The 22,669-nt window shown below is 48.7% G+C and overlaps 1 long non-coding RNA gene across 2 annotated transcripts; it reads left to right on the top strand.

The window, feature by feature from the left end:
• Positions 1 to 745: 745 nt before the first annotated feature.
• On the top strand, positions 746 to 2,489 carry LOC129784892 (uncharacterized). 2 transcript variants are annotated; one of them, XR_008748096.1, is made up of 2 exons: positions 746 to 1,360; positions 1,697 to 2,489. It is a non-coding gene; the product is annotated as an uncharacterized LOC129784892 (long non-coding RNA). The 2 variants fall into 2 exon arrangements; XR_008748097.1 differs by having other exon boundaries at positions 1,692 to 2,489.
• The last annotated feature ends 20,180 nt before the right edge of the window (positions 2,490 to 22,669 follow it).

Here is a 22,669-nt window from a genome sequence, read left to right as displayed (position 1 = left end):
GGGCAGGGCTGGAGGCTCTCTCCCCGCGGGTCGCTCCTTGTTTTAAAAGGCAGCATTTCTGCGGACAACACCCGGAGCATCTCTGCGGGAGAGGGGCTAGGGGGCGAGGGCTGCAGCCGCCTTGTTTTCGGCGCACGGAGTCAGCAGCTGTGATTTTTTTTTTTTTTTTTTTTGGCTGAATAATCCTTTACGGGGAGGGGGTGTGCGGGGAAAGGGGGGGGGGGGGGGGGGGTGGGGGGGGGGGGGTGGAGAGGCTGGGGGAGGAGGGAGGGAAAGTGGATCAACATCACCGAAGGAGGACAGCGAGCAAGATTCAGGGCTGGCTAATGATAAATGAGAAGGCGCCGCTGACAGCTCCTCTCTCCGCGCAGTGCCCTCCCGGCTGCTCCGCGCTGCGCGCTCCCTCCGCACCCCTCCGGCCGCCTGCTCGCTCCCCGCCCGCCGGCCTGGCTTGATCCACACACACCCCCCCCTTCCTTCTTTTTTTTTTTTATATATATTTTTATATATATATATACATACATATCATTTTCACCTCTCCTCCGCATAGCGCGGGGGGGGGGGGAATTCCCTCCCTCAAGCATCTTCCGCGGGATTACGCGCCTGGCCGCGCTGCTGCAACCGGCTGCCGGACGGAGGGACCACGGCGGGGCTGCCGCAGGGGGTATTTCCTTCGCTCCTCTTGTTGTTTGGGGGGGGGGAGGGGGGGGGTGTTGGGGGTTGGGGGTCGGGCCGGGAAGGGAAGGGGGGGAGGGCGGCATGACACCCCTCAGCATCGCCGGGGGGGGGAGGGGGGGTGCAATGGGGGGCTGCGCACCCCCCCTTCCGCGCCCTTTCTTCCCCCCTCGGAGGGCTGGGGCGGGGGGGGGAGTGCCAGGGCGGTTTAGCCGTGAGCTCTGCCCGTCACCCCCCGCCGTGGTACCCGGGTGACCTTTCAAATCAAAGCCCGGCTCGTACCTACCAAGGTGCATTGGCCAGCAAGGGCTGGGGAGGGGGGGGGGGGGGGGTGTGATGGGGAGGGGGGGGTGATGCACCCGGGCTCTCCCCCTCCCTCTGCCTTTCCCCCCTCCCTCCCCTCCCTCCCTCGCTGCTCCCTCCCTCTCTCTCTGCTGCATTTTGCATGAGCTATCTAGGTCATTAGCATTTTAGCGTATGCAAGACTTGACAAAGCTGATGAGAAGCCAGATGGGCCCCTCTCCTCTTTTTTTTGCACCACTTGGGATCTGAGCGAAAGGATTGACTGCAGCAGGCGAACGGGGGAAGGTTTATTGCGCTCCTCCAGACCCCCCCTTTATAGCAGCGCGGCGGGGCTCGGGGGCAGGCGGCAGAGCGGGCAGCGGCGGGCACGGACGGCGGGCAGGTAACGGGGCAGCGCCGCCCCCGCCGCCCCTTCCCGGGGCAGCACCCCACAGCCTTGGCTTTATTTTATTTTACAGAAATTTTTTCCGACCGTGGGGGCGGTGGGGGGGTGGTTGGGTTTTATCCTCCCCCTCCCCCCCCCCCCCCCCCCCCCCCGCCCATCGGGCAGGGCGCGCCGAGCCCTCCGCGGGGCGCGGAGAACAAAGGCTGGGCTCCGCGGGGGGCGGTGGGCAGCGCGGCCCCTCTCCCACCTCCTCTCCTTCCCACCTCCTTTTTTTAAAAAAAAAATTAATAATTTCCCCCTCTTATATACATTTTCTTTTCCTCCCGAGGAAAGGCCCCTCTCTCCGTGTTCACAGCGGACCTTGATTTAAATGTCCATACAATTAAGGCACGCGGTGAATGCCAAGAACGAGGCTGACCAGCATCGAGGCCGGAGGCTGCTCCGCGGCTCTCCGCACCCGCGGAACCCCCTTACCCACCCCCCAGCTCGGCCGCGGGGCGCGCAGGCAGCGCTGCGCACCGGCGCAGGTGGCACCCGCAGCGCGGGGAGGGGGGCGGAGAGGGGTGGGATGGGGGGGAAGACGACACGGCACCTTTTGAGGGGGTCTCCGGGAAAAAAAAGGGGAGGGGGGGGGTCCCTGCGCGCACAGGCAGCCGGGGAATGAAACCTGGAGCTGTCACTCGGGGGGTGACCGCGGGCGGGCCCCGCGGGGGACGCGGCTGCTGCCCCCGCGACTGCGCCGGTGCCGCCGCTTTGTGCTTTGCCTTTTCTCTCTCCTTTTTCTCCGCAGAGGGCTGCGTTTTCCCCTGCTAAAGCAAGGGCATGTCTTGGGGTCACCGGGGCTCACGCTGCTCCCCCGGCAGGGGGGAGGCTGGGGCAAAGCCGCTTTTTTCTTTATTTTTTTAAACTGTATTGTTATATTATTTTTTTTCCGGTGGCTGTTTGTTTGTCTTTCCCCTCCACCCACCCTCTCCTTTAATCCTTATAATTTCAATCAAAAGTGCCGGGGAGAAGAAGGGGGGAAGCCCTGTGTCTGCAGGGCGAGGCCGGGCGTAAATCTCTTGGAGGGATAAACATGTCATTTGTTCCCTTTGTATGGTAATGCTGTCCCCCCCCAGCTGCCCCCCCCCCCCCCCCCCCCCCCCCAGCAGCTGCCCTGACCATACATCCTCCCTACAAAAGATCCCAATTACCCATCGGCTGCCTCATTATACTCCTTACACAGCCCCGGCGAGAGGCGTGTGTGCGCAAGAAGCCGAGGGGAGGGAGGGGGAAGGAAAGGAGGGGGGAACCAGCACCTGAATTATTCAGAAAATAAAATAAAATTCAAAAAAATGGAAGCCCGAGGCGGCGGGAGGGGAGAGTGATGGAAGGATGCTGCAACCCCGCGGCCTAATGCAGAGCGGGTGCCCCTGCAGAGCTGCCTGCAGCGCAGGGGCTGCTCCGCCACCACCCCACTGGTTTATATTTTCCCCTCCTTTTTCACGCTTTTATTTTTCTTTAGTTTTTTTCTCTCCACCTTTTTAACCAGAGAGGTGCCTGGGACCCCACCACTACCCCCTGCCCATCTCCCTGCTGGGGCCCTTCAAGCCCCTGCCGCTCTCCCCACCGCTTCTCCTCCCTTCCCTTCTCTTTGCAGCTGGAGGCCAACCTGCCCTGCATCCCTTCATCCCTGTGGCCGGCCCAGTGACTGTCCCAGTGCTCCCAGCAGGTGCCTTGCACCGGGCAAGGACAGGCCTTACTGGAGCAGACGGTCCCCCATCCCGCAGGGTGGCTGCAGAGCTGTGCCAAGGCGGGGGGGGCCTTTGATGACAGCATGGGGGGGGGTCCATCTCTCTTTGCAGCTCTGCGCACAGACCCTCACCTATGGGACTGTGCCTGCGGGAGCACTGACAGCAGCTCGGGTTCCCTGGGACGTCTCTTTGCACCCCACACCCGGGGTGCTGCAGGTATTTCAGGGCAGCCCTCCCTGGGCTTTCAATCCCGGCAGGTGCAGATGCTGCAAGGAGCCTGCCGGGTCGTGCAGTGCCAATAAAGCTCTTTCGCTGCGGGCTCCCGCATCCTCTCCTTTGTTCGTGGAGATTTCTCACCCGTCCCTTTACAGTGGTGCAGGCAGGACCCCCTCCCCCCCAAAGGACCCACACTCAGCACCAGGTGGGCAATGAATATTAAAATCCACCCCAAAATAAAAACCTCAGCCTTTCAGTTTGGCAGCCCACGGTCGCCTGTTCAACCCTGGGCAGGTGGCTCCACATCCTGGACCTCCAGGAGAATCTGAACTGCCAGAGGGCTCCTGTTTAATGAATAAAAGGGGGAAAGAGGAAGAGGTTTGGGGTCCCTTCTATCTGGGATCACCTCCACCCCCACAGGCAGATCCCTGCCCTGCTGCACTACACTCCGAGCATCCCTCTGCAGCACACGGCCCTCACCTAGACAGCCAGCAAAACAGCTTTTCCATTAACGAGCTGCAGCATGGGAGAGAGAAATAAGATCTAAATAACCCCAAATAAATAAACATCCCATTTATTGCTTGCGGAATGGCTGGGATGAAGAGACGCCATCACCTCACACCCAAAGGCAGGAGGCCTGGTACCCTGCTGGGGCCCGGCTGCCTCCCTTGGGCTCAGCTCAGGGGGATGGAGAGGAGGGGGCAGGAGGCTCTTATTAATACTAATCCCAAGAAATATTGCTATGCCCTGAATAAATCAGGCTGGGGGTTTCTCAAAGACCTTTGCCCCCTTGAGATGAGCTGCAGCACAGCCCCTCCTCTTCTGGGTGGACACTTTGGGTAGGGAAATAGTGCAGGGGGAGGGGGGGTGGACAGATGCGTTTGATTTTTTTGCTGAGGGATGGAGGAGGAGGTGGCACAATTTTATTCCAAGCACGTCAGCTCCCCACCACCACCACCCTGTCCCCTCCTTCCTCCCTCCACCCACAGTCCGATGTAAACATAACGGCTAGAAACCTGCCAGGCTCCATCCCCAGTTGGATTATAGGGGGGGAATTAAGCAGCTTGTGTGAACGTTTGATTAACAGACATGCCCCCAAATAACCTTCAGGCGTCTGGCCTCAAGGTCATGCACTGGAAGGAGCTGGTGGGGCTGGGGAGAGGGACCCTCAGGTACCCACGATGAGAGGAGAGGAAAGGGATAGATGGATGGAGCAGAGAAGCGGGGCACACAGATCCTTCCATCTGCAATTTTATGCCATTTTTATTTCTCTCTGCCCACGCCCACCCCCTGACCAATTCACTCACCACTGCAGCACTAGTTTGACTCAAGATGCTCTGGCTCCAGTGGAGAGGTGTAAAGGAAGATGTGGGAAATTCCTCTATTTCCCTCCTTACCTGGCTCTCTCTTGAGTCCCAGCCCCATCTAGCTCTGCTGTTCACCATGAAGGACAGTGGTCTCAGTGCAGAAAGGTTTTTTCCTCCACATCCCCACAGCATCCAGCTCCTTTTTTCAGTTTATTTTTATACCACATGCCTCCTTGAACCGCAAACCAACATATATCCTAGCAGCAGCAGTCAAAGTGGGTGTTTTATTGGGAAATCTAATCAGAATTCAAGGGGAAAATCCTTTCTTAATGTCTTGGCTAAGCAACGAGCTCAATTAAATTGCTTAGACCATAAAAAGGACCAAGAATCCCATATTTATTTTCCTCTCTGCTCTTCCTGGACAGCACCATCATCCTCACACACCACTCCACCATCTTCAAAGCCCCAACAAGCCTCAATGACACAGGACTCGCATGTTATTCCCTGACCCCCACACTTCCCCACCTCCCCCCAGCAACAGAGTCACAAATCATCTCAAACGCTCTAAATTTAGACCACCAGTGAGACCACAAACAGGGATTTCAGTGACATCACTGCTGGAAATTACGAGGTCAAATAGGAAAGCTGAACGTGGCGCCCTGAGGAGCAGGGATGGTGCTTTCATGATGCTCCCACACTCCAAGGCCATCCCGCTTCTCCTATTAAGACATCTCAAAGCAGCCCCTCAGAATATATTTTCCCCATCACCCAAAATGCCCAGAATTGGACCAGTAATTAGATTACATCCAATCAGGAGCTATGCTCAAAGACCGTGGGGACTCAACAGATCAGCGCTGCCGAGATGCTCGGTGTGACCGGGTTTGCTCCAAGCCTGCGGGCAATGAGAAACCAAACGAGCAAAGCCGACGAGCTTTGCCCAGTGCAGAGGCTGGGAGGAGAGGCCACTCACATCTCCTGCCACCCCGGAGCTGGAAGGCAGGCCCAGAGTTTGCTGCACGGCTGGTGATGATGGAAGATACGCCGTTACCATGGCACTTGCACAGTTGTGCACGCATACAGTCCAAAGTTGTGCTGTGATTATGGGGTGGTGATGCTACTAGGGTATCCCAGTACCTATAGCACTTTCTGCTTGCTTTGCTCTGCATCCAAGGGTCACAGCAGAAAAAACACTGCACGTAGGGGAAAGGGAGCCAGGGCTGAGTCCCAAGGTGGGAATGGGGCTGCTCTGAAGTGAGAGGTCCCATATCCCCGAAGATGAGTAAAGAAGAGGGATCCCCGTGGCTCCTGTTGCACTGTAGCTGAAGGAGCAGATCCTGACCTCCTCAACAAGACCAGATGAGTTGGAGGGCAAGAGTTTGCTAGGAGGAGCTCAGAGGGTGCAGAGTGCCCAGAAATTATCTGGACCCTCATCCAAAGGTTTAGCAGTGACATGATACCCAGTGAAATCACAGTTCTTGAATTGCTAGTTGTGCAAGGAAAGATTGAAATGGTATCAGTCACTCATGTGAACTTATACATCGTGATACAGAAATACACCTATACTGACCCCAGTAACTTTGGTCCATAAAATGTCCATCCTACCGTGCAGTGTAAGCATCCTGACTATGGTCCATGAACCTGTCCCAGCAATATAAGTCACATTAGCAGGACCCCAGACCCTTCCTGCCTTGCAGTGAGGTACACTGTTTCCAAGCAAGAAGGCTGCAACAGGGGGTGTTTTGGGACTGTTTCAGCCAGAGTGCAGGACAGTGAGAGGATAAAATGCCCTGTGGGTGGTCACTGCAGGTGGTCAGCAGCACAACCTCTCCCCACACCCAAGGCAAGCTCTGAGCAGCCTGGCTAGAGGAATTATCCCTCTCTTGCTGTGTCCTGAGGGTATTTAGGGAGCTGGGGACAGGCCGAAGGCTCATTGGAGGACACTCCTATCCCTTGTGGTATTTGAGCAGAGTGCGGTCCTCAGCAAGCGTTTTCCAAGTGTCCCAACCTCTCTTCATTAGGTTAGGGAGGTAGGGGAGTTGCAGAGGTGGGATTCACCCTACCAGATCTCAGCTGCCCAAAGGTCCTCTCATGCCTGTGAATCCCACTGTGTGAACATCCGTTGCCGATGGACAGCCATCCCTCATCCCTGGAACAAACCACACTCTGGAGACGCTGGTCTCTCTGCCCAGCCAGGAAGCAGGCCAGCAGGCCAGTGGAGACTATCCACGTGCCTTTCAGTTGAAATGAAGAGAGATGTCCCCTATACCCAGACTGTGAATATGAAAACAGTATCAGCAAGTAATAGAGGCCAAGGGGCCTAGCTCTGCCAAGATCATAGAATCATGAAATGGTAGAACAGTTTGCGTTGGAAGGGACATTTAAATGCCATCTAGTCCAACCCCCCTGCCATGGGCAGAGACATCTTCAACTAGACCAGGCTGCTCAGAGTCCCGTCCGACCTGGCCTTGAATATTTCCAGGAATGGAGCATCTCCTACCTCTCTGGGCAACCTGTGCCAGTGACTCACCACCCTCGTGATAAAAAATATCTTCCTTATATCTACTCTGTCTCCCCTCCTTTAGTTTAAAACTATACCTGTTATTCCCGCAGACCCTGCTAAAAAGTCTGTTCCCATCTTTCTTATAAGCCCCCTTTAGGTACTGGAAGGCTGCAACAAGGTCTCCCCAGAGCCTTCTCCTCCCCAGGCTGAGCCACCCCAGCTCTCCCAGCCTGTCCCCACAGCAGAGCTGCTCCAGCCCCTGAGCATCTCCCTGGCCTCCTCTGGCCCCGCTCCAGCAGCTCCGTGTCTCTCCTGTGCTGGGGACCCCAGAGCCGGACGCAGCGCTGCAGGGGGGTCTCACCAGAGTGAAGGGGGCAGAATCACATTCCTTGACCTGCTGGCCATGCTGCTTGTGATGCAGCCCAGGATATGGTTGGCTTTCTGTGCTGCGAGCACATGTTGCCGGCTCATGTCCAGCTTTTTATCCACCAGTACCCCCAAGTCCTCCACAGGGCTGATTTCAATCCCTTCGTCCCCCAGCCTGTACTGATACCACGGGTTGCCCTGACCCAGGCGCAGGACCTTGCACTTGGCCTTGTTGATCCTCATGATCCACATGGACCCACTTCATGAGCTTGCCCAGGTCCCTCCAAATGGCATCCTGTCCCTCAGGTGTGTCAGCCACACCACTCAGCTTGGTGTCATCCACAGACTTGCTGATGGCAAAGATTAAATGTTCCTGGCACAAATTACTGCTGGGGGGAGCATAACCTCTTGTAAAGTCCTGTGACATCCAAAAGAGGCTGACATGATGCTTTTTGGGACTGCTGCTCACAGCACCTACCTCCTTTGGTGGTCAGTAACCCTTTGCTGCCTTCTCACTTGTTCTGTGGCTTTCAACAACACAAAAAGGCTGGGAAATGCTGCCATTGCCCTTTGCGTTTCATGTTCACCTTGCCCCAGAGGGACAAATGAAAAATAAACCACCAAGCCAATCACCCCTTCTGCATCAGTTCCTCCTACAGGCACAAAATACGACATGGTGGGACAGACAGAGGAGGTTGGAGATGGAGAGACAGCAGCTATCAACATCTAAATCTGATATAAATTGCTTTGGCCACAGCAGCGTTGTGAGGATTTCTCCATTGCCAATACACACAGTGGCAATTTTATGAATGCTTGCTTATTTGTATGGAGACTTTTTATTATAAACCAAGATGGGCTGAAGTGTTTCCATGTGGTACCAGCTGTAGAGATGAGCTAATGCAAAGCTCAGTCATTTCCCTGCTAACACGGGTCTTCCTCTGCAGGCATAGTCACACCGATAATGTCTTATATGGGGAAAGACAAAAGTAATGCGTATGCATGTGTAATTTTCAATGTCAATGTGTTCAACTATCAGTTGGAATCATAAAAGTTATTTCATTTATTACAATCATACATAAAGCCTCTTAGAGCTGCAGACTTGGAATAGGCAATTATACCCATAGGTTAATAACATACAGCGATTTGACTGACAACTGGAATTAGATTTAAACACGGCAGAGTGGCATGCTAAAGGCACTTTATTAAAACTGTGGCTGGGGATTTGTTCAAAATACCAGTTGCATACCTTTCCTGGTAAAATATGTATAGATAGTGCCATATCATGGCCTATTATATTGTGTTTTCTTCTCCTTTCCCCTGCTATGAGTTCTGCTGTATAGCAAGGAATTTAGCTGGTCAGATTTTCCTGGAGAGAAGGCAAATGCTCTGGGTTGTTCAATATAGGGGGAGGGGATGGGCTGTGATACGCAGTGGGAAGGGGCCATATAGCAGTGGTTATACCTACAAGGTACCTGAATTTACCTCTCCATCCTCTCTCTGTATACACTCCCCAGTGCAGCAGCATCTTAACACTGCACTCATTAGCACAGTTAACAACCCCTCTAGCCCAGATAAAACCAGGATTCAGTTACCAATACAGTCAGTAACATAAACGTTGTTTGATTCAGTTGATACTGTGAGTTTTTCTTATCCTGTTACCAGAAAAGTTTGCTCTTGTGAGGTTAGTTTACTGTGGGGATGGATTGCCTGCAGTTGGAGTGGGATCTTTGCTCCTGGGAGGTTTTAATACCAGGCTAGAAAAATGTGTACCGTGAATAACAGAAGAAAACAATTCATCCTGCCTTGGGACAAGGGGATGGGTTAGAGCCCAGTATTTCCCACCATTCTTGGAAAAAACACTAAATTAGTTTTAAAAATAGCTAAGCACCAGCAAGGATTCTGGGGCTGGACCAAGTGACATCCAAAGGTCTTGTTCCAACCTACATTGGTCCATGAATCCAGCTAACCTGTCAATTAGGATTAAAATCCCAAAGGTTCTCGCTGTACCATTGCTATCACTTGCAGCCAATGGAAAAGACAGGTTACATCTGAAAGGCCCATAAAATTAACTCTTAGTTCCCTTTTCTTGCTTTCTTGCCTCGTTTGCATGACGTTGAATGTACCTATGTAATAGGGGCTGGCTTGCAGCATAGTCCAAACCAGTAGCCATCTATGGCCCAGGGGTTAAAACCCACTGATCCAGATGCGCTGTATTTGATTTAAGGATTTATTTTTAAAATTAGCAAGACCAAAATCAGCAGAAAGAAAAGGGCAATACTGTCTCTGGAGAGGAAAAAGGGACAGTCCTTGGTTTTAATCCACTGAAGTCAGATGGTGCAAGTAGACCCCCAAGCTGGTGGCCAAATCTAGCAAAGTACAAGGAGGATTACAGGTGTGTTTAACAGAGGAAAAAATTTTCACCCAGGACATCACTGGCAAGAGTATATAGCCCAGATCTCTGGACTCCCATTCTTCTAGAATAAAACCTAATGGTGTAAAACCAGAGTTCAATCAAAAATATTTTCCTTAGTTTCATGGAAGGGGAAGCTAGAGGTGCACTCTGCCAAAAAAGGACCTTGAATCCACCCCTCCATCATCACTCCCTGCCTGGCTGAGCAGTGCAGTCCAGACCAGCAGCCATCCATGGGCCAAGGGTCCCCAGGGGTCCCTGGTCCCCAGGATGAGGAATAGGCTCCAGCAAAGCTCTAACTTCAGACGTTAGTACTAGTAGTCAGTCTGTAGCTCTGAACTACAGACCTCTCCTACCAACCTGAGGACCCACCCCTAATTTGAAGACCCTTATTGCCCAACAATTAAAAAAAAGTGAAGCCTGAGAGCACCACCTACAAAAAGATCGTCCTTGCGCTCCTTATGCATTAAATGTGAAGGCTCAGAGCCTTCCTCTCATGCCACAGCTGGCAAAAGAGCAAGTGTCTGGGCTGGGATTACCCAGTGATGATCCTGATGCTACAACCTTTCCCCAAAGATCAGCCTGTTGAGCCACTCCCCACAGGGTCAGCAGTGCCCACGGCAGAGGTGGCACTGTCCCTACACACACAAACGCCTGCACACACTTTCTCAGCAGCTTTTTCTGGCAGATTTACCGGTGCCAACAGCAGCTTTGGAGGAAAAAGTGCCAAGAGATGATTAACCAGAGGCATGTAGGGGGGTGCATGGTGGGCACCAACTCAATCCCAGGGTGACTCGCTTTGTTAAAATGCCCATGGGAGAAGCAACCTCCTTTTTTTTTTATGCTTTGAAAATTTACAATATTTTTTGTCGTATTCTCCCTCCTATCACTGATAAAACTCATCCTGGCACATCTTCAGCCCAGGATCAGCTTTTAAAGCATGGCAGAGAAGACCTCTGTGATTTAAAACAAACATCCAGTCCTTGGCCGTAGCCCAGTCTGAATTCAGGGAAGTATCTAAATGTTTCAAGGCAAGGGAAGGGGGTGCACATGTGAAACCCACTGGTGGGTGACAGGAAGGATCAGGGCCTGACAGGGCTCGATTTAGCCCAGCTAGTGTTTTCCCTCTCATCTCAGGCCCAGGCAGACAAAACACTGTGCATGGTTTACCACCCTTTCAAAGAGATTCTTGTGACAGGGCAGTTGCATAGCCAGCTCATGTAATCTCACCATGCATCTCATTTTTTGAAGGTATAAATATATGTAGGAATACATATACATACATATATGTTGTTTTTCTTAAAGCCCCAGGCCCTAGAAGCAGATCATTTTTTAAAAACCTCAATTTTCAAAAGGTTTGATGGGATGAGTTGAGTTTACTCTAGCAGCTAAAAAACCAGAAGGCAAATTCAAAGCACGTTAGACAGAGTACTAAAAATATGAGCAAGAACTTTGAGCCAGTTTTGTGATCTGGGGTTTCTGGCTGTGATTTCTGGTTGTTTGGGGTTGGAGATAATGGAACTGAGAGCGGAGGGCAGCATGGTTCTATTTCAGGATCAATATCAGGGTAGAGCAAATGGTGTGTTTATCTACTAGCACACACAAGCCTTAAAAGGTCTAATTGTGTCCTGCCTTACACTAATGCAGCTCTGTGGCACCACTAGTGAGTACCAGGGTAGCCAAAATGTGCTCATTTTCCAGTCGTCCCCTGGTTTTTGTTGAGCATCCTGTCTATCCTGGGCACGCCCCATCATGCACAGTGTGTTTGATGGGTTATTGCAAGGATGCCCGAATGTGCACACTCATCTCACTCATGCCCTCACTCATGCCACGGAGTAAAAAAGGGACCTACATGTTCTTGTAGGAGTTCCCGCTAGGAAATAAGGCCCATATGCAAGATCTTAATTTGGGGGAGACTTCAAGGACATACCCAGACCAGCAGAGATATCCAGGAGCAGCTATTGCATGAGAAGCTGAGATTTCCAGGGAGACCCAGCCCAGCTCCACAGACACAAAACCACAATTGTCATCTGTGATGAACAACAGAGAGGGGAACATACAGGAAACAGCAATTAAACCATTAAAGTCTTGGGCAGCTTCCCAGTGACCGGCAGCCCTTAGCTATATAAATATCTCACATGGCATAAAAGGAGCTATTCTCTACCCATTATATACCCACAATGACCTTCAAGAGGGACAAGAGAGTAGGGATTGTCACTGGGCACACCAAACTGGCATCTTCTACTCCACCTGAGGAGTGACACATCTAGAAGGGGGTTTGGTTCCCTTTGGATGAGGATCTTCTGTTCTCCTCTAGCAGCTCTTGGTGGTCCCAGTGCAAGTTAAGATTATCCTATGGCGTAATTACTGCCCAGATCTGCTGCCTATAAATACCTGGATGCAGCGTAGGGATAAAATCTGCCTGTCAATGCAGCTAACATTGGGTGGTACCAGCATTCCTGGTGATGGGGAGCAGGAAGGAAGGCAATGGGGTTCCTCTGTGAGTGTAAGAATGTGGCAAATGTGCTGTTATTGACATATTTCAGTGTTAAGACAGAGCTTTTTATAGTTAATCTGAATTTTTTATATTCAGGTTTTGTATCACACCCCAAACACCTTGAGCCTCAACTCACTCCAACCTGGAGCAGATACTGTAACACCCGCTATAATGTACAGCACCATATATATCCATCCATGTGCCAACACATAAGGAAACATTAGCAAAGGCAGAGAGAAATCGTGGCTCCCATTCCTCTGTTACCTCTGCAATGTGCAGTGGCCAAGGTGTTCTCCTGCAGTCTCAGAGACACCTCCAGAGGCTCTGCAAGGACAGGGTCATGCTGTGTGTGCAACCTCAAAGCCCTAGGTCATGGATTCAAGGGATAATCTCTGCTTCTCTGGTTTGCTTTTCTGAAAGTTTCCAGTCACCATCACAGCAGGGAAAGGCTGGGAGATGCCACAGAGACTCCACAAGCAGCAGTAGGAGGGAGAGCAGAAGAAACTCCTTTTCATACAGAGAGTAAAAAACAGCCAACAGGGAGAGGGGCAGCGCAGGCATGGGACTGTTCCCAAAAGACAATTGGGATGCAGCTACCCTGTTAGGAGGGGAGAGAGTTTAACAACCTCCTCCTGGCACTGGTTAGTTTATTGGTTAATAACTAGTACAGATGTAGCTTTAGGAGAGCTGGCACCAGGCACGTGGGCTTTGCTCTACCTGCTCTGTGTGAACCAGAGGTACCCAGAGCACATAAGTTTGGCTTGTTTTGAACCTAATTTTTTTCTTGATGCTAAATAGAGATATTTCACATAAGAAACAACAGGGAGGCAATTTTTTTTTTTAATCTATGTGTTCCCTGCAGCAACAGACACTTGAGCACAGCTTTGTGCCAGTGCCTGAGAGTCAGCAATAACTAGGAAATTGTCCAGTTTATTTTAATAGTCAAGCTGAGTGAGATGCAAAAGAACTTGATGAGTGTTGAAAAATTTGCTCAGTAGTTACAGTTGTCCTTTAACTAGCCAGAGGAACAGCCCTGAGACCAATATTGGAACTGAAATAATCCAGGGAAGATCCATGATCATAAAAGACAACTACAACTAAAGTTTTCAGTAGTCAGAAATCATTCTTGGCATTTATCAGCCGGGCCACATGTTCTGCTTGTTGGGAGAGCTGTTTTGTGGATAGATACCAAGGCTGATTGCTCCATTCAATCTGGATGGGTTTTGTTAAAACCATCAGCAGAAGGTTTAGCAGTGTTTACACGTAAATAGTCATCCTCAGTTGCCGTCTCTCCTTTGAGGGGTCTGGATCTATGACTCTCCAAGATGAGTGATATGGCATGCACCTCTCCAGGACCATTCAGGTATCAGCAGACCCAGGCAGTCTTACCAAGGAGTGTCCAATGTGCTATTCTGGTTGCACCCAAACCAGGAGGAGATGCTACCCTGCACCCCTGCATTGGCCCCGTCTTCCCAGCCTTTACATAACACCTGGCCAGAAAAACCTTACTATGCACTGTTGATACCAGATTTAGTTGTTTATTCCTAAGAATGGCTGCACGTAGAGTTATGTTGGCTGAGCTCCATAGTGGTGAAGTAGAGATGGTGATGCGAGTCCTGCTTGTTGGATGGCAGCACTTTTCCCTTCCCACCAGCGATGGAGTCTTACACTGCAATTCCTCCTGCTGCAAAGAGGGATGCTGCAGCAAACAGCGTGTCTGCAGGATGATGAAACACAGAGGAACTGTAATAAGATTTAAAATAAAGCCAGCTTTTACCCTGGCATGTCTGGTCTGGATGAATCCAAAATATTAGTAGTACAAAACCCCCGTGAAGGAGAAGTGCCCTTGACCAGATGTGCGGCAAGTCCCAGACAGGAAGCCTGACGCAGCTCTTCCCATTCACACCCCTCTCTGTCAGTTCAGAAGGACAAATCCTGCATTGCAAAGAGCCCATCTAAAACAAGGAACAGAAAGAATGGCATCAGCGTGGCCAAACCCCATGCAACACATCCAGGGCACTGCACAAATGGTGTGTGTGCTATGGGTCTGGCTTCCCAGCCCGCAGGAACCACGGACCTCTGGCAGACAATCTGATTTTGGCACTGTTGTCCATTCCTGAGCAGAAATTAGCTGAAACGTGCAGCGCATCTCTCAACATTTCGGTGCGGCAGCCACTAGAGGGAGGGTTCAGTGCTGTACAGCTGCAGGCTCAGTCCAAGAGCGGGACTCGGAAAATCCCTGCAGCCCTTGGAAAGGAGGAACCACTTGAAACTCTGCACGAAAAAAGGCAGGAGGCTTGCAAAGAAGGACTCATACAAGCAATGCACAAAGGAAGCGGTACCAAAATGCTTATATGGTTCACCATCACGCTGTCTCAGAAATCTATCCCTTTGTCAAATATTCACGCATACCTTTGCAGAAAGCAATACCATTGTAACAACACCAAGAGACTGCATTGCTGGAAGGAGGCCGTAGAAGGAAAAAAACAAGCAAATTTTTTCAAAACAGAGAAACACAGTAACAATTTTCTAGTTTTAAAGCAAGCTGCCATAAATATCTATGACTACATCCCTGTAGTCAAGCTTTTTACTTTCTATAGAAAAACAAGTAAGGTCAACCACATCTTTGGGATGCTAAAGCTGAATGGGCATATGATGGACCTTACTAACATCTCAGCTAAGTCACTCCTGAGGTCTCTCTGCCCATGAGAATCACCCACGCTGGAAGCTTTGCAGGGAACCAACCAAGGTGCTCCCTTCTCTAGCACCCACCCTGTCCCTGACTGGCCTGCCCCATGCACTCTCCATCACTTCACATGACTCATAAGAAAGATGGGGACAAACTTTTCAGCAGGGCCTGCCTATAGTGATAGCACGACTTAATGGTTTTAAACTAAAAGAAGGGAGATTCAGACTAAAAAGGAAGCCATTTTTTACCATGAAGGTCATGAAACACTGGCACAGGCTGCCCAGAGAGGTGGGAGATGCCCCATCCCTGAAAACATTCAAGGCTAGGTTGGACGGGCTTCTGAGCAGCCTGGTCTGGTGGAAAGTATCCCTGAAGGGGGGTTGGACTAGATGTCTTTAAAGGTTCCTTCCAACTCAAACTATTCTATGATTCTATGATCATGCAACACCTGAGTGCCAGCAGAGAGCTGGACCTACAAATGCCCCATATTGCTCATGCTGATGAAAATCCACACCATCCCCAAATGACCCACTGTGAGCCAAAGCAGAGGTGTATCGTATAAAGGTGAGGTCTGTCCATCTTCTATCTTGAACACCAGTGTGTTTCCACAAAGTTGTGGACAATCCTGGGGTTGCTTTTGGCTTTGAGGGAAGGAAGGATGGGGCTTTCGCAGGTGCAATAGCTGATGCAGGACAAAATGGTACCCAAGCATCCACGCCACAGTATCCTTGTGGTCGTGATGATGCTGGTTGCTAGATGGATTGAGGTTGCTTAGCAACTTCTTAGCGCTCAAGAGGGAATGTAGGAGCGGGGCTGGCATAGGGGCAGTGCTGTCTACCCAAGGGGTTGGGAAGAACAGGAGCACCAGTGCCACTGTTGTTTGTGGAACCATACACCAGCTTCCCCCAGAGCATCTAAGACCTTGCTCCCAAAAGGCTCCTGACACTGCAGCCAGTCTTGCAGGATGACCTGATGCCCAAAAGCCCGTGAGGAAACGTGCTGCTCTGCTTCAGCACCTGCATCCAGTGATGCTCCAGCATGGGAGCTCAGCTACCCAGCTGGTCCCCAGCACACCAGCTCTGGGACACATATGCCATGAGGGTGCAATCCAAGGTCAGGCAAGAAATTAGGTCCTGGAACACCCCCAGGAGCAGTGTAACAGGGAAGGAAGCGGAGCTCCAGGTGGAGAGTCCTGGCTGGGAAGCACTGCTGGCAGTTCCAGTGCCAGAGCATTGTTTATCCCAGATAAACAAGCACATCTGAGAGGGAATCTACTAAGTCACTTACAGCCACTCTAAAAACCAAGTCTCTAAAACTGTCCAGCTAACACAAATCTAAACTTTCTAAAGTTAGTCCTATAGAACTGTGCTGCATAACCTCCTGTTGCAAGTGCTCTCAGGACACAGGCTGGAGAAAACTTTCAATGCAACCTGAACAGTTAAAAACATGCCTGTCTCCATGCCCAAGGAAATGCTCAACCGTGAATGTTGTCTGCTCCTCCGAGTCCTCCATAGCCTGGGTTTTTCCACTTTTGTGTGAGTACTGAAAATCCACCCCTTCTTCCCTGCCATGAAGAAGGTGTCTCACTTTCCCTACACACTGAAGTCTGTACATGGAAATCATCTCCAGCCTGGGAAGCAGGATCGTATGCAGGCACTGTGTTCTTCTGCTCTTCCCTAGACACCAGTTACCACCATGCTTGGAGGCAGGATCCTGGGCTAGATGGACCTCCAGCCTGCTCCAGGACAGTCATTCCTGGAATGTAAGAGATCTACCCTTGTCTAGGGATAAACTCCTTGCCAGAGTGAGAAGCAACTTCTCTATGGGCTACTACTGCTCTTTTTACCTACATTTTAACATCATATATACATCATTCTAAAGCTGCAAAGGCTTTAAACCATGCAGTCCTCTCACAGTACACTTTCTAATTTTTTTTTCACAATGTTTATGTGAATCTTCAGCATCTGTGCTTCTAATCCAGAACTAACGTGCGTTTTCTAACAGCATATGCAAATAAACTTATGCCACTTCAGACCAAAAGCCTACAGATTTCTTAAATATATTTACCTTCACAACATAAACCTCTGCTCTTTCTTGTTTTTTTTCTGTGCTACAATTTTTCAAATTTCTCCTGAAAGAGGAAGCTTTTTAATAGCACAGTAATACCCTACTCTCCATCACTTTACCCAATGTTTTGCAGATTCACTGTCAATCATTTGATACCCTGCTCTGCCAACAGCTTTCATTAGACTATTTTTCTGTCCTTTACCCTCCTGCCACCAAATTTGGTGAATACAATTTTCTTGTAGTATTATATTTGTTTGCAGTAAAATACCTGCAAAGACACAGTTGTTTGCAGTACATTTTAAGTAATTCAATATCACATTATTTAAGCATCACACTGACACTATCATCTTGTGCCTTTGTTCAGGGATGGGTTTTGGGTGGGAATGATTTTAAGCTGCAGGATAACGTCCCTGTGCATTTCAATTACATTAAGTCTTATGGGAAAATTTGTTTTCCTTTCCATCAAGCCACTAACCAGCATACTTTTCAGGACCGCAGTCTCGCTGTTTAATGGAGCTCCTCTATACTAAATTTTTCTATCCTAAATTTTTATTTGTGGTATTTTTCTTTTCAAAATTTTTCCTTTGCTTTGCTCTTTCTACACTTACTTGTTGGGCTGCATTCTATTCATATTTTTTGCTTTCTATTTCCCTGAGTCCTGCTTCCTCTGCATATTATCCCTATCAGTGCAACAAGATTTTCAGCCTTTGAAGAGATACACCATTTCCTGAAACAATTCGCAGTTTATCTTTGCAAGTTTATCTTTACATCAGGTGCAGAAACACCAACACTAGGAAGGATTTCTCTAGCATATAGTCTGACACCTGTCCCTGTTCACCAGGATGAGTTTTTTCTTGGCAATGCTTGCACTACAGTTTCAAATAAAAGTTAATTTATACCCCAGCATCCAGGTCTTATGTAATAAGAATTCAGTTTGGATTCTTGGGCTGATTATATTCTGTATTCTCCAGGTTCTCATTTCTAGTTTTAAGGAATCACCTACTAGCTTTTAGTTGAGATTTTCAGCTCCAGCTCCCACTATGACCTCAGATTCCTTTAACCCTCCAAACCTGCATATTAATTTCACAGTCTCAAATCCCTTATCATGAACCTAATTTCTGACACAGAGTTGATCTCTCTTAGGGGTTTCACTTTTTCCAGATGTACATTCGGGTTGCATTTCTGCAGTACAACCTGGTCTTCATTTAAATGGAAGCTATGAAACAAATCCAATTCCTCAGACCTATAATTTTTTTTTTTTTTTATAGTGGCAACATTTTTGCTCATCACCCATTTCAGAAGCACCATTTTCCCTCTGGAAAAGACAAGATTCTTGCTTGGACGTTCCCCCTCTGGGGGTTTTGACTGTGTCCATGCTGCTGTGAACTCCTGCTTGTCCTGTCCATTGAAGGGGGCAGAGCAAACCAGGACCCTCTGAGCTGCACACTGTCTTCAGAGCAGCCCGTGGGTATGATTCTCGGTTGGCTCTCTCCTTGTGAGGACATCAGGCAGGAAGAATAGGCCAGGCTTCTTCCTTACAGGGACCAAATAATCACTCTTAAAAGATCCCTTTGGCAAGGGCAGATGAGACTTGGACACAGTCTGAGCCTGAAAGCCCGCTCGAGAGGAAACTGGAATGAAGTTCACCTCCTTTGGAGCTCATGGAAATTCAGAAATACCAAACTGATTGCGTGAGCGCTTCCAGTCCAGGTTAGCCTAACACGTATTAGATGTTCATTAGCCAGTTCCTTGAACACAAGGAGCTGCATAAGTAAAAGGACTGCTTTAATGGTGTAACTGCATCTGTGCATCTATGCAGTTTTATTCGCACAGCCAGGAGAATGGGATAAAACCATAGTTCTGACTAACAAATCTATCTAAGCTTAGTAAAACTCCATGGTGTATACAGAATCCAACATAGCATCAGTTAACCAGGTGGGGGAAAAAACACTTGTACTTATTTTATAAGGTGCCTGAGCTTATACTTATGTGATTTCATGCAGTCGCAAGTTTTAGGGCCAAAATCTTTGCTTTTGTCATTCTCAAAATTTTTAATGGCAGCCAGCAGGTGGATAACACTACTAAAGGACAGCACAGATGGTGTTAAAACCATGAGTAAAAGAACCTACTTGCTTTCAAACTCATCAGAAAGCGCAATCAAAAATTTTTTTTGAGGAAAAGTAATAAGAAACCTGTCCCAGGGGATGAACTGTAGAGGTCCTCAGAGCTAAAATGGACTTATGGGTTTCCCTGGATGCACATGCATGAACAAAATGTTGGTTATAGGGTGGAGAAGGAGCTGTGACTGAAGGACGTGACAGTGGCATACCTGGGAGCTTCTGCACTGAGAAAGAATCTGAAGGGAGTAAAATTTTTAATGGCAGCCAGCAGGTGGATAACACTACTAAAGGACAGCACAGATGGTGTTAAAACCATGAGTAAAAGAACCTACTTGCTTTCAAACTCATCAGAAAGCGCAATCAAAAATTTTTTTTGAGGAAAAGTAATAAGAAACCTGTCCCAGGGGATGAACTGTAGAGGTCCTCAGAGCTAAAATGGACTTATGGGTTTCCCTGGATGCACATGCATGAACAAAATGTTGGTTATAGGGTGGAGAAGGAGCTGTGACTGAAGGACGTGACAGTGGCATACCTGGGAGCTTCTGCACTGAGAAAGAATCTGAAGGGAGTAAAATTTTTAATGGCAGCCAGCAGGTGGATAACACTACTAAAGGACAGCACAGATGGTGTTAAAACCATGAGTAAAAGAACCTACTTGCTTTCAAACTCATCAGAAAGCGCAATCAAAAATTTTTTTTGAGGAAAAGTAATAAGAAACCTGTCCCAGGGGATGAACTGTAGAGGTCCTCAGAGCTAAAATGGACTTATGGGTTTCCCTGGATGCACATGCATGAACAAAATGTTGGTTATAGGGTGGAGAAGGAGCTGTGACTGAAGGACGTGACAGTGGCATACCTGGGAGCTTCTGCACTGAGAAAGAATCTGAAGGGAGTTTGGGCAGTGATAAAAAGCCCTACACAGTGCCTTTATCTAGTTGCTCATCCTGATGGAAGCACCCTACAAAATCTCAAAGCTTGTTTAACAGTTTAACATTCATGTGCATCCTTAGGAAACATCTGACATACTGGTTCTATACAAATAACCATAGCAGTACTGTACAGATGACTTACTTGGTTTCCCAGTGGGTGTGTAAGTAAATTAGCAAAAATAAATGTCATGCAGCTATGACTTATTCTATTTCTAAAGGGCCTGTTTTCCCTCTGCATTTTTGTTTGTTTAATGAATTCTTAATTAAATTCTGTTTTCTAGCATTTGAACTGACATGATGACAAATGATAAAGTTGTTTAGAATTCAAATCTTCCCTGATTTCTCATTGTTGCAAAGGAATAGATAACAGTAATCTGGGCTATACAAGCTTGCCTTCCCCTAGTTGGATGTGTCTATAACATCAGCTAAGCAGAACCTCTCATGTTCGAAGAAAACTACTGATCTGATGACTTCGCATCACTATTTTGAGATGATTGCACACAAAAAACAATGTATGGGCTCCCCCTTCTGCCTGAGAACATCAGTGCATGAAGAAGAAGGGCCAGGATGACTTCCTGAAGTGCCGTGTGCTGACGGTTGCTGTAAAATGTCTGGGGCGTTGCATTGAGCGTGTCTGAGAAGCAGGACCAACCTGTTCCCAGAGCTACACGCTCCTTTGTTCATCATAGAATCATGGAATGGTTTAGGTTGGAAGGGACCTTAAAGACCATCTAGTCCCACCCCCCCGCCATGGGCAGGGACCCCTCCCCCCAGCCCAGGCTGCCCCCAGCCCCGTCCAGCCTGGCCTTGAGCCCTGCCAGGGATGGGGCACCCACAGCTGCTCTGGGCAGCCTGGGCCAGCGCCTCGCCGCCCTTACAGGGAAGAATTGCTTTCCTTCTATCAGTGCTGCCAGGGTAGGGGCAAAGCAGCTCCACTGATTTCTGCAACACTTGGGAAGATGGCAGTGGAGAACATTGCAGATCTTCAAACCTACACATAGAAAAGGGCCACCAGGTTGTTTGGAGTGGGACTTGTTTCCCTTTATGAAACTATGCTAGGTCATCTAAGTCTTCACTAGGCAGCTCAACCCTCTCTATCCCCCCCAGAGACAGACCAGCACCAGCTGGTAATTTATCCCATGTATCTTTGACACCTATTTTAGGAAAGGAAATCTTTCTTCCAGGTACTTTTCTCTTTCTCTCTCCCAACTTCAAAGACAGGGTAGATAACTAATGTCAGTTGGATGCTATATTTTTTGGAGCTGAAGTGAGAAAGGTGCTCTCCAGTTCTTATCCAAGCCTTCAGCAAGTTTCAGAGCACCCCTGCAGAAAAAAAACATGGAGAGGGAAGCAAACGATCTCATCTATTTAAAATACAGTTTAGATCATGAGAGCAGAATGATCTGAAGACGAGAAGGAAAATCAAAACTGACTCAAACTGGAGATAAAGCACCAGTATCTTTAGTTATGGAAAGGACTGAAGATTTAGGGAATAAATCAATGTGTAAATTCAAGGTTTATGTAGAGCAGAGGGGTTGGAGAGTTCAGTGGTCTCTCCTGGCTCTAGGATGTATCACTAAAGGCAAATTCAGATATGGGATAAATCCAGGTGTGCCCTGGCAAGTCTAGAAGCAACCACTCCGGTATTTCTGGTTCTACTGTGAGCTAATGAAAGTGTGCTCCTTTGTGCAGGTTAATTTGTTAGGCTAATTCATGCGAAAATTCAACTTGTAGGTGTCTATTTTAATCCAAGTACTGCCCTCAAGTATGTGTACATCATCACCCATGAACTCAGATGACTTATGGGGAGAGAGAGTAAGGGCAGCAGAGCAGTCGAAAACCAGTGGAGAAAGGGATGTGCAAAGCTGTAAGCAGAAGACCTCACATGGAAGGCAGTGGGAAAAGATCCCACTAACCTCTTGGTAAGCAAGACAGCTTTCCCTCATTTTTTTTAATACTGACCATTCATTATTTGACCGTAGCCTAGCAGTGACAACACTGAGAGCACAGACAGTGAAATGTTTAACATTACATGAGAACTCAAATAATTTGAGGCAGTGAAGGTTGACTGCATCTGGCAAAGCCCTGAGCACATCATTTTGATGGGAGTTCCCAAACACAACTGTCATGAAACATCTGTATCAGCCTTAGGACTTGTTAACTGGTTGATTCTTCCTGGTGCTTTACATTTTGATGCCTTTATTTGGCTTTTCATTATTTTAATTTCACAAGGGAGAGAAAAAACCAGAAAACTCAGAGAAATGAGGTTCTGTACTGAATCTGAGCAAACATCTCTGTATGACCTTAGGGCTGTGTATTTCTGAGATAAAGCTTCTGAAAACTCATGTGTTGCTACATTTTCACCAGTAACAACACTTCATGAAGGGAAAAGAGAGATGGAGGCAGAGAAGGGAATGGTTAAGAAGAAAAAGTCTGTCATAGAAGAACCTGGAGGACATTTTCATTCTGGAGC

The sequence above is a fragment of the Falco peregrinus genome, chromosome 7 (genome assembly GCF_023634155.1).
Source record: "Falco peregrinus isolate bFalPer1 chromosome 7, bFalPer1.pri, whole genome shotgun sequence".
Lineage (NCBI taxonomy): Eukaryota > Metazoa > Chordata > Aves > Falconiformes > Falconidae > Falco > Falco peregrinus.
Note: the sequence above shows the minus strand (reverse complement) of the source record. Positions and strands in the feature narration are given on the sequence as shown.